This window comes from Salmo trutta, chromosome 4 (assembly GCF_901001165.1).
Source record: "Salmo trutta chromosome 4, fSalTru1.1, whole genome shotgun sequence".
Lineage (NCBI taxonomy): Eukaryota > Metazoa > Chordata > Actinopteri > Salmoniformes > Salmonidae > Salmo > Salmo trutta.
In genome coordinates, this window is record NC_042960.1 from 48943712 (window position 1) to 48956574 (window position 12863).

A 12863-nucleotide genomic window follows, 5' to 3' on the forward strand; every position below is an offset into this window, starting at 1 on the left:
TAATCAGGAGAGCTCTCACCTCTCACAGGAGCAGGTACTGGATCATGCACGCTGCCTGCAGTACTGTTTGCTCTTATCAAATAATTGTAGGAGAAAAACTCATTAGAAATGCTTGAGAGTTCTTTTTTCTTTTTTTTTCTTTTTTTTTACATTTGTCAAGGAAGCTAGCTGCAAGCACCAATGATGAAATTGCATTTATTGATAAAAATGAGTCAAATATTTATGAAATTTGGTTTGAAGGGCAGATGATGTTGATGATGTGGATATCTCAACCAATAGGAGCCCAGAATTGGCAACAAAGACAAGAACAGGCATCAGCATATTCCTTCCATAGTTCACATCATAGAATTAGAATTCAATTGAATTGTATTTGTAGGCTTCCCACTGTCCTATCACACTTTCAAGTACAAATTAGGGCTTGAAAGTGTAGAGTATTAGTTCTGCTTTTATGCCGCACTGGCACTTTGTGATGAATTCAGACATAAAACAGAGTGAGTTGGCACTCGGACTAAAGATTAGTATGCATAGTCATAGAGGTGTTTTATGGCCTTATTTGTCTTTTAATGTCCTGTGGTCCTGGGTCTTTGACAGCCTGGCCCAGCCCTCTCATTACGACCTGCAATGAGAGAGGGATGAGGGGACCTTTCCGTCTGCTGCAGTAAAGAGCCCCAGTCCCTCTAGTGGCTCCACACAGCCACATGATACATGTTTTCTGGTGGAACTTACCATACGTGTGTGGAGATAATATACTCCACACACACGCACACACACACACACACACACACACACACACACACACACACACAGATCACATGTGCATATCTACACATACAGTTGCCCTTTCAGATGTAGACTCCATGGACCTATAGTAAATCATCAGGGGGTAAGACAAAAGCCTCGCCATTTAGTGTGACATTCACCAGTGACCTTGACTGAGTGCCTTATCATGAATAATATCATTTTCAATCAGCCTCTCACTCTCAGTTTAACTTGTGCACGAAGGCATAAGATAGAAAGTGCTTTACAATGCTCATTATTTCTGATCATTAGGTATGGCTTGCTCTTAGGCTAGTCATAGCTCCAAATGGAACTGATTGGAAAGCTACATTTCAAAGATGAAACTACACATTTGAGGCGTGATTATAAATCAGCAGATGCTTAGATTATTTCAGCCCAGAATGAGCCTGGAAGTGCTTGTCAGATCTTCAGGGCTGGAATTTTTCAGTGACACAGTTCCTCCACGTTTACTTTAAAAACCTCTGTTAGTTACCTGGGCTGTATCCTTGATGGAAGCTTGGGGGGGTGTGAGCATGGCCAATAAAATGCTAGGGAAATGTAACGCTAGGACCAGGTTTTGGCCAAGAATGTCCAAGCTGCTTGATAAGGACTCAATGAGAGTGCTAGCCACTGCCCTGATTCAATGGCATTTTGACTACGCTACACTGGGTCTGGTTAACAGGATTATTTATGGTTCTGCGCCCAGATATTGGACTGATTACTTTCCCCATGTTAGGGATGCACACAACCACAGCAACAGATCAGGTGTTGCTAATGTGTGCTTATACAGGTTCAGGAGTAATGCTGGGAAAGATGCTTTCTTGTATACAGGAACCTCAGAGTGCCCATAAAAACGATGTCCTCTCTGGGCAGCTTTAAAAAGGTTAAAAACTTGTGTGCCCATATGAATGTTCCCTCCGATGTAACTGCAATAATGAAATGCATGTGTTTCTTGTATTCGTTTTTTATACAGTGCCTTGCAAAAATATTCACCCCCCTTGGCATTTTTCCTATTTTGTTGCATTTCAATGTGTAATTTAAATTGATTTTTATTTAGATTTCATGTAATGGACATACACAAAATAGTCTAAATTGGTGAAGTGAAATGAAAAAAATTACTTGTTTCAAAAAATAAAATTAAAATTAAAACAGAAAAGTGGTGCGTGCATATGTATTCCCCCCCTTTGCTATGAAGCCCCTAAATAACATCTGGTGCAAACAATTACCTTCAGAAGTCACATAATTCGTTAAATAAAGTCCACCTGTGTGCAATCTAAGTGTCACGTGATCTGTCACATGATCTCAGTATATATACACCTGTTCTGAAAGGCCCCAGAGTCTGCAACACCACTAAGCAAGCGGCATTATGAAGACCAAGGAGCTCTCCAAACAGGTCAAGGACAAAGTTGTGGAGAAGTACAGATCAGGGTTGGGTTATAAAAAAAATATCCAAAACTTTGAACATCCCACGGAGTGGTAGGCATCCATTATTAAAAAATTGAAAGAATATGGCACCACAACAAACCTGCCAAGAGAGGGCCGCCCACCAAAACTCACAGACCAGGCAAAGAGGGCATTAATCAGAGAGGCAACAAAGAGACCAAAGATAACCCTGAAGGAGCTGCATAGCTCCACAGCGGAGATTGGAGTATCTGTCAATAGGACCACTTTAAGCCGTACACTCCACAGAGCTGGGCTTTATGGAAGAGTGGCCAGAAAAAAAGCCATTGCTTAAAGAAAAAAATAAGCAAACACGTTTGGTGTACGCCAAAAGGCATGTGGGAGACTCCCCAAACAAAAAAGTAGGTACTCTGGTTAGATGAGATTAAAATGTAGCTTTTAGGCCATCAAGGAAAACGCTATGTCTGGCGCAAACCCAACACCTCCCATCACCCCGAGAACACCACCCCCACAGTGAGGCATGGTGGTGGCAGCATCATGCTGTGGGTATGTTTTTCATCGGCAGGGACTGGGAAACTGGTCAGAATTGAAGGAATGATGGATGGCGCTAAATACAGGAATATTATTGAGGGAAACCTGTTTCAGTCTTCCAGAGATTTGAGTCTGGGACAGAGGTACACCTTCCAGCAAGACAATGACCCTAAGCATACTGCTAAAGCAACACTCAAGTGGTTTAAATGTCTTGGAATGGCCTAGTCAACGCCCAAACCTCAATCCAATTGAGAATCTGTGGTATGACTTAAAGATTGCTGTATAACGGCGGAACCCATCCAACTTGAAGGAGCTGGAGCAGTTTTGCCTTGAAGAATGGGCAAAAATCCCAGTGGCTGGATGTGCCAAGCTTATAGAGATTTTCCCCAAGAGACTTGCAACTGTAGTTGCTACAAAAGGTTGCTCTACAAATTATTGACTTTGGGGGGTGAATAGTTATGCACGCTCAAGTTTTCTGTTTTTTTGTCTTATTTCTTGTTTGTTTCACAATAAATAAAAAAATGTGCATCTTCAAAGTGGTAGGCATGTTGTGTAAATCAAATGATACAACCCCCCCAAAAAATCTATTTTAATTCCAAGTTATGAGGCAACAAAATAGGAAAAATGCCAAGGGGGTGAATACTTTGCAAGCCACTCTATGTTTCGCTGCCATACTGTGTAACACTGTGTTGCCAATCTTGCAGAGCAATTTTGTCACAAGAGGACCACAATGGAAATAAGTCCTAGACTTTGTGTGTTATCCTCCATGAATTTACTAATGTACATGTACAGTTGAAGTCAGAAGATTACTTCCCCAAAGGTTGGTGTCATTAAAACTCATTTTTCAACCACTCCACAAATTTCTTGTTAATAAACTATAGTTTTGGCAAGTCGGTTAGGACATCTACTTTGTGCGTGACACAAGTCATTTTTCCAACAATTGTTTACAGACAGATTATTTCACTAATAATTCACTGTATCACAATTCCAATGGGTCAGAAGTTTACAAACACTAAGTTGACTGTGCCTTTAAACAGCTTGGAAAATTCCAGAAAATGATGTCATGGCTTTAGAAGCTTCTGATAGGCTAATTGACATCATTTGAGTCAATTGGATGTGTACCTGTGGATGTATTTCAAGGCCTACCTTCAAACACAGTGCCTCTTTGCTTGACATCATGGGAAAATCAAAAGCAATCAGAAAAATAATTGTAGACCTCCACAAGTCTGGTTCATCCTTGGGAGCAATTTCCAAACGCCTGAAGGTACCACGTTCATCTGTACAAACAATAGTGCGCAAGTGTAAACACCATGGGACCGTGCAGCCTTCACACCGCTCAGGAAGGAGATGCGTTCTGTCTCCTAGAGATGAATGTACTTTTGTGCAAAAGTGCAAATCAATCCCAGAACAACAGCAAAGGACCTTGTGAATATGCTGGAGGAAACAGGTACAAAAGTATCTATATCCACAGTAAAACGAGTCCTATATCGACATAACCTGAAAGGCCACTCAGCAAGGAAGAAGCCACTGCTCCAAAACTGCCATAAAAAAGCCAGACTACGGTTTGCAACTGCATACGTGGACAAAGATCATACTTTTTGGAGAAATGTCCTCTGGTCTGACGAAACAAAAATAGAACTTTGGCCATAATGACTATCGTTATGTTTGGAGGAAAACGGGGGAGGCTTGCAAGCCAAAGAACACCATCCCAACCGTGGTTGGTTGCAAATGGGTCTTCCAAATGGACAATGACCCCAAGCATACTTCCGAAGTTGTTGCAAAATGGCTTAAGGACAACAAAGTCTAGGTATTGGAGTGGCCATCACAAAGCCCTGACCTCAATCCTATAGAAAATGTGTGGGCAGAACTGAAAAAGCATGTAAAATAAAGTGGTGATCCTAACTGACCTTAGACAGGGAATTTTTACTAGGATTAATGTCAGGAATTGTGAAAAACTGAGTTTAAATATATTTGGATAAGGTGTATGTAAACTTCCGACTTCAACTGTTTTTCTTTTTCAAGTTTTTCTGTGTGCTTGTTTTAATAAACGTAATGTAAAAAGAATCAATTTAAACCCCCTCTTCTACTCAGATTTATCAGATGAACTGTCCCTCATTGTTGGAGGGATGAGGGACTGTAAAGTCTGTGAGTACATTTGCTGCTGTCTCAGGGAAAGTAAACAAAGCTAGAAAAGATGAGTGGGAGACAAAGTCGACTTAGAGTGACAGGCTTTGAGAGTGGAAGACAAGCAGACACAGGGAAGCAGGCCTCAGGGCCAAGCTGCTGTGACACACTAGGTCTACCTGCCTACCAATAAACAGCTACAGTAATTGTGATGCCTCATCTCCACCAAACACATAGAGAGAACATAGCTCCACTGTAATAGGGGAGGACTACTATAATTGCACTTCTGGGATAATAACAAATGCTTGAACTGTGTATTGCCTTTCAGCCTCCGTCTCTCTACCATCCCTTTATTGTTCTCTTTCACTTTTCCCCACTCCCCTTACATGCATTCGTTTTTATAGCACCTAGATCTGCTGCAGGGACCAGTAGTAAAACTGCTTTTTGATGGCGTATGTGCCAGGTGAAGACAAAGCATTGTAAGCATACTAAGCAGTGTGTGTGCAGGTTTGTGTCAGTGAGTGTATGGGAATCTTTTTGCCATCTGCATTTGCCCAGGTGTCAATCAATGAGATGTGGGATGAGGTTTGAAAAACCTCTGTTCATGTGTGACAACTTGAAACAGCAGAACAGGCAGCTCGGGCTTTTTTTAATGGTCAGAGGTTTCGTTCCTTCGTCTCTTTTAAGACAGACTTTATGGATAAAGCTGATGTCTCTCTTGCTACTTGTACCCTAACACATTCTTTGTGATGGTCTACACGTCTGTGGTGGACTAGTGGATTTTATACAGGGTTTTATAGAGTTTCTGTGGAAGGGTCATGCACTGTATCCATTCCCCTGTTCTCTCACTGTCTGAACATTTCTCCTGCAATCCATTCCTTGACAGTTGTGTGAGGGACAAGTCCATGTAGACAGAATGGATTCTGCCTGGACCTTTCTCTGCTAACAAGTGTACGCACTCCACGTATAAGTTTCCTTAAAACTATTCCACCATTTATTTTGTATTGACTACTAAAAAGACAGTCAGGGCCCAGTATTGGTGCTAGTACACACACGGACAAAGCATTTTCTTAGCAGAGTAGGAGTTTCAGTGAAAGCACTTTTACCATTCCTTTCCTGTCATGATGGCCAACTGTGTTACAATTTTTTTTTACCTCTGAAAAAGCAGCCTGTATCTGCAGCCCGTATCTAAGATGAATGTGCAAATGAGAGTGAGGAGTCGATGGCCATCCTTAAGCCTGCACCCCTCACCTGCCACCACTAAGTTCCACAATACATATTTCAAGAGGAAATAATCACCATTAAAGTATTGTGCAACACACAGGATTTGTTTAATTTTGAAGTGTGCAGCTGAAATAACGAAAATAGGTTCCTCAAATTTGAAACAATAAACGGACATGGTTACAATAGAGCTTACACAGTGCTTGCTGTAATATCCACAACACCCTTTGCTCCTTTAGGAGTATTGAATGCTTCACAAAACCGAGCTCGTCTACAATAATAGGTCTTCTACAGTGCCCTGTGGATGTCACTTTCAAACGTTCAGGGCTCTGTGGAATCCCGCAGCTCACATAGACTTTTATGAGGCTCCTCCATCCAAAGGCTCCAAGGAGGGGGAGGCATGGGGAAGCTGGAAAGGATGTGCTGGTCTGGGAAGGTGATATTCTGCGGTCCTAATGGTCGCTGGGTCTCCTGCAGACAGGCTGTAGTGGACTGTGTCCTGGTGCCTGTTAGTGGGAATAAAGGATGAGAGGGGCCTTTGGCCCACGGAGTTGGCACTGCGGCGGTCTGCTGGGCTTATCACTGTGTTTGTACACTGTGTGCCAAGATTTAATCAATAGCGACTTTACCTTCCACTAGGAGATAAGGTCAGACTGACTGGAACGTTAGTAGCTGATGCTAGAGAAGAGAGGGAGACTAGGCTTGTCTTTCCTATTGCATGGCGGATGGATGGCTGTGCCGTCTGAAACCAGGCTGCTGGGTAATTGCATGAAGTCTAGTTATTTACTGGCTTAACAGCAGCCAAAGTGTCTCTCGCAATATCATGAAGCATCCTGCTCTTCTTTGTGTGCCCACTCTTTCACATCCCCCGTTCAAGGATACTGTTGACATGTTGGTTCTTCTATGAATGATTCTATGATGGCGTTCTAATTTGGAGAGCTCTCCAACTGTTGACCAAACGATTATTATTATTATTATTGTTGGTCCACCATCAGACCGCCTGCCAATCTACCTTCATTATCATCGGTATGAGCTGAGAGCACAATATCACATACAGCAACAGTACTAAGTGGAAGTACTTAGGAACAGGTCGAGGGAATAGATGATATCTAGTTCTGATGTCTTGCTGTCACCCTGAACTAGAGGAATAGTGTTTGCCTATATCTGAATAGCCTGTAATGTCATACACCGGACCCCGACTCTACGTTTCTTATTGAGGTTGCGGGGTCATGCATGATCACTTCTGCTTGATGGTTGTCCCTGGCTCTGGTTGCTATGACAAGAAGCTGGTGGACTGTCAGTATTTTCCATTGGCTTTCATTGGTCTTTGACCTCTATTCCAACAGAAAGTGCTGATGTGGCTGGATGTGCATAGGGATATAAATGGGTCTGTTTCACCTGTTTTATCTCAGCGAGGTTGCATCAATGGCTTGCCCTCTGACCCCAACAGTAGAGCAGTGAACTTATTCCACATGAAATTGAAGATAAAAGGGTTTTTCTGAGCCTTTCATCTGGGGCAATGATTCCTCCAAGCTGTAGTCCCAGTGCTTTATTGTATATCAAGACCCCTATATCAATGCCATCTTACTGTATAGTACAGTAACTAAGGAAATATGGAGTGGGCTGGATAAAAGGTATGGCTTGTGTGGTGGAGACAGTGGCCATTGGCAGTAACATAGCCTATATGTGGTAGGACTATTATTCAGTAGAGGGGTTGTCAGACAGTGGTGTATTTTCCAAGTTGACTTCCAAAACTGTAAATTGATCCTTATTATAATGCAGGCAAAAATATATCAGATTTGCTGTAAGAGATATTTATTTTTGAAATTGGAAATGGCTCACACCTTTAAGTCTTAACTCTCTCTCAAGCTTGTGCACCAGATAGAACATCTGAGTGGTGAGAGAGGAGAGAGAGGTACTTTATGGAGAGGAGGATATCACCCAGAATGGCTTTTTCTTGTCACTTAGCTGGCAGCAGCTCTCTCTCTGCCTCAGATACAACACCATGCCAGAGCCTCCTCTCAGTCTGTCCTCCTTTCTCCCACTGCACTCACCTATGCTAGATAGATCTCCTCCATCATCAACAACCCTGTCCTCACAATCTGAAGACTTCTGCAACAGAGGAGAAGTGGTACTGTAGCTGACCCTGGAACCTCAGTCTGGGCCAGAGACTTCTCACCAACACTAAGCTCAGTGGTGTGGCTAGCTGGGTAATGGTGGTGCAGTGTGGGAAGAAAAGCTTTGTGGAGGGAGGTGGGTACTGTAGGTGCTGCCTAGCGGCAGGCAGGGCAGCGTTGGAGTCATGTGGAGGTGGTTAGGGAACTGAGTTGTCGAGTGACAGAGGAAGAGTGATGCTTTCTCAAATGGAGCCCCTGCAGTGTTCAGATTCTCATTCTCTTAGAGAATTCTAATCCCAGCCACAGAGCTCTGTACTGCCGTCTATCTCTCTCTCTGCCGCCCGCCAATGAATATTTACTAACCACTGCTTTCTAGATGACTCCATGGATGGAGGACTGTGCATGTAAAAAAAAGTATCTGTTTAATTTTGTTGTCAGGCCTCCTCTCTCATGTGTCAAAGGAAGAGAAAAAAGTATTCAGGTTTTTTAATAAGTCAGGATATACTTTTCTGACAGTGTAATTGCTTTCCATTCCTAGATCCATACCTGGGACCCTGGAAAGAAAAAGAGAGAAAAGAGGAGAGAGAGAGAGAGAGAGAGAGAGAGAGAGAGAGAGAGAGAGAGAGAGAGAGAGAGAGAGAGAGAGAGAGAAGGGGGAGAGAGGAGCAAGCTTTACAGTAGATAATTTGTTAGGAGAAAATAATGAAAATGTATGAAAAGAGTTGCTCACCCTCCAAATGCAGCCAAGCTTGAAATTTACTTTGATGGAAACTTAATTTGTTGTAAATGGGCGAAAAACATATTTAGGTATTGGGAGGAGAGGCTGTGGCGCCTGTCTGTGGCAGATGAGGATGCTATGCTCTGAATGCTTCAGCTGAATGGGGAGAAAGATACATAGCCTGTAGTATGCTCATTCAATTTGGAGATGGATATTCATTATCACTCCCTCCTATCACATCTTTTGGGCTGCAGATAAGTGTGTGATACTAGTGTATTTCTGGTAACTTCAGCCTGTCAAACGTTACCTAGAAGGATGATAGTGTGTATGTGGCCCAGTTGGTTTGGGGACCGATCCTATGTGTCTGTGTGTCTAATTCCAAAAGGGAAGATTATCTTGCTCTGGTTTAGAATCTTCAATACTGTAGAGATCGATACAGACAAATTTGTTTCTGATAAGCTGGAGGCTAGGGTATGGAATTACTGTCAGGGTAAATCATCAGGAACCTAGTCCTTTTTATCCCTGCCTGCAGTTATAGCCTAGACCTCAACATACGTGTGAGAATAATTGTTTATGAAATGTTTTTTTTACTCAGAAAGGCTGAACAAAGTGAAGTCCTCAAGCCTGATATACAGCACTCAGTACTTCTCTCCATTGTTACCATAGCATAGTAGTTGTAGCCAGACAGTTGGAGCTCTCTGGGTTGTTCCACCAAATGAGTACCTTTTTGTGTCGTGTAACTTTTCAACAACAAAACAATTACATTCTGTAGTAAAGAGCACATGTTCAACTATACTATTCCTACAGTCAGCATGCCAATTGCACTCTCCCTCAAAACTTGAGACATCTGTGGCATTGTGTTGTGTGACAAAACTGCACATTTTAAAGTGACCTTTTATTGTCCCAAGTACAAGGTGCACCTATGTAATGACATTCTGTTTAACCAGTTTCTGGATATGCCACACCTGTCAGGTGGATGGATTATCTTGGCAAAGCAGAAATGCTCACTAACAGGGATGTAAACAAGTTTGTGCAAACAATTTGTGAGAAATAAGCTTTTGTGCGTATGGAACATTTCTGAGATCTTTTATTTCAGCTGAAACATGGGACCAACACTTTACATGTTGCGTTTGTATTTTTGTTCAGTATAAATAAAAGCCACATTTCCATCTCAAAATAAGTACTATAGTACATGCCTATTAAGTGCCAAATAAAGTAACAGGGTTGACCGTAACAGGGTTGACCGTAACAGGGTTGACGATTTCATCTTAAATAAGCCATAAATCCACCCCTTGTTGTGTGCAGAAGGGTGGGGTAACATAATTGATGTGTTATGCTCGACCCTTTCAGTTTTCCACCACAAAACACCAGAAAATTGGCAAAAAGAGTAGAACTTGCTAACCTGCTTTTACACTATGATGTTTTTTTGCAAAATGCTATACATCCGCCTCACTCTCAGAGAAACAAGTAGTATGGCTACGTTTTTTCCACGGTCAAATGTAACAAATAACATTTTTTTTCTATAAAGAACTGTACTATTTTACACACACACACACGAAGGTACCTATAAGCAATCCTTTTAGCCCTTTTTCCTCCCCAATTTTGTGATATCCAATTGGTAGTTACAGTATTGTCCCATCGCTGCAACTCCTGTAACCACTGGGGAGAGGCGAAGGTAGAGCGCGATTGGACAAGGAAATCTCTACCAGCCAAACCCCCCCCAACCCGGACGACGCTGGGCCAATTGTGCGCCGCCTCATGGGTCTCCCGGTCACGGCCGGCTGTGACACAGCCCGGGATCGAACCCGGGTCTGTAGTGATGCTTCAAGCACTGCAATGCATTGCCTTAGACCGCTGCACCACTCGGAGGCCGCAAGCAATCATTTCTGATGAAAAAAACACAAATGTGAAAAATTGGTGGATATAGCGTTTGGGAAATAAACTCTTCATTTATTGAATTTTCCATGTGGTCTATACTAAAGGGCACTTCATTCACTATAACAGGCTTTTAAAATTAAATATTAAGTTTAGGCACTTTTAAAGGCACTTTTATCGTGGAACGACCCCTTTAGAGTATGTCGGTGTGGGTGAGATGTACTGCCATGGAATTGAATGTGAGGATAAGAGTCAATGAAAGGAGCATCCATCCCTGCAGTGCAAAAAAAAAAAAAACTCCGAAAGCCTCCGAGACTTACACAAGTCTGATCTTCATCACAGTCCTATCTTTTTTTCATGAGCCTGTCTGTCACACACAAGACATCCTCAAATGCTGCTGACCACAGCAAGATAAACACACGTGAGGAGAGGAAGTAGTGTACCTGATTAATAAAACAACAAGAGGCAGCCTCACTATAAATAAAACACATAGGGCCTTGAGGCAGTCATAGGCAGGACAGGCAATGGGCGAGAGCGTGTTTAGGGCGGTCAGGGTTGGGAATGGGGCCCACTGAAGCACTCTCTCACTCTCTCTCTGTGGTCGTGGGGTCTTCTACAGAACAGTGGCCTCCATCCTGGCCACAGGCCCTAACCCCATACTCCTCTGGGCTCAGCCCCTCTACCTCACTTTGCCTTGCCCAAGTGCCCTGACATGTCTGGGGACTGGAGACGACTGATAACAAACATCTCCAGTCATCCTCCTCTACGTCTCACGCCCACCTGGACCCTTATCCGCCCACACAAATACTCTTGTCCATTCCACACATCTCTTTTCACTCCCTTGTTGCACAAAAATACATTTCTTATTTTTACCTGAAGTAAAGAAAAAATGAAGGATGTGACAGGGCCCGTTTTTCCTCCACTTTCTATTCTCTCCTTTTCCTTTCTCCGTCAACTCACCCCAGCCCCAGTGCATGTGTGTCTGCTCCTCCTCACAGTGCTGAAGCGTCTGCCTGAGAGAGATGGATGCCAGCTCCTCTCTCTCCAAAGGCACAATGTCTCTCCTCTTCAGCATGCCTGCACCTGCATATTGTGATATAGTGCCTCTATTCACTGAGTCGATTGCCTTTAATGGCACCCGGGCAGACTGGGAAAATTGAAAGGAATTGCGGCCTGCTTTTCATCACAGCAGGAGCGGAGCAGGCTGGAGGGTCCAGGGCGCGGGGGGCTCAGGGGGACCCTGACTGGAGAGGGGGCATGGGAGGGGTCGGAGGGAGGGAAGGGTGACATGGCTGTCAAGGAGATGCACCTGGACTTACAGCCAAGTGGGGTTGTAGTTGTTTTCAGTCGATTCACTCCTATCTGCATGGCTATTCATCTGTGTAGCACCGGTTATGCTAGGAAATTCTGTAATGGTGCATGATATTGTTCTCAGAATGGAGTAAAAGTAGGAGTTGTTTGTTCTTGTATCAATTGGTTTCTATGTGGGAGTTCCTTTTGATCAGTTATTGAAATAAAGAGGGAAACGCAAAAATAAATACTGTATTTCAAGGAGCAGGTATTGTTTTTTTCATTTCATATAAATATTTAGTTGATTCTTTGAACGTGTTATCTGTAAGCTTTCCCCTTACCATCTTCATTCCTTTTGGAGAGAATCTCAATGTAATTATTGCATTTTTATTTAGAAAATCCTTTCTAACGAGTTAGCAACACATTTACAGCAGCTTGTTATCACTTTGGAGTGACAGATCGGCAGCTATATGCAAATGAGCAGTCGACTGTGCTGCTAAAGAAGAGAGATTACCTGGAAATATAGCCAGTCCTAAGAATATGAAAGGGATTGATATGAAAGGGAATTAAATTATTCAAATTAAAATGACAAACCATTGACTATGTAACTGCTATTTTATTTAACTAGGCAAGTCAGTTAAGAACAAATTCTTATTTACAATGACGGCCTACACCGGCCAAACCCGGTTGTGATGCAGCCTGGATTTGAACCAGGGTGTCTGTAGTGATGCCTCTAGCACTGAGATACAGTGCCTTAGACCGCTGCGCCACTCGGGAGCCCCCATAGTTATGTAGGATTTATGATGAAA

General features: G+C 42.9%; 1 protein-coding gene across 1 annotated transcript in view; it reads left to right on the plus strand.

Annotated features, from left to right (window-relative positions):
• The window catches only part of LOC115192503 (cytosolic carboxypeptidase 6), a 460539-nt gene that overhangs the window by 285801 nt on the left and 161875 nt on the right, over positions 1–12863 (plus strand). The gene's annotated exons all lie outside the window — the stretch shown is intronic.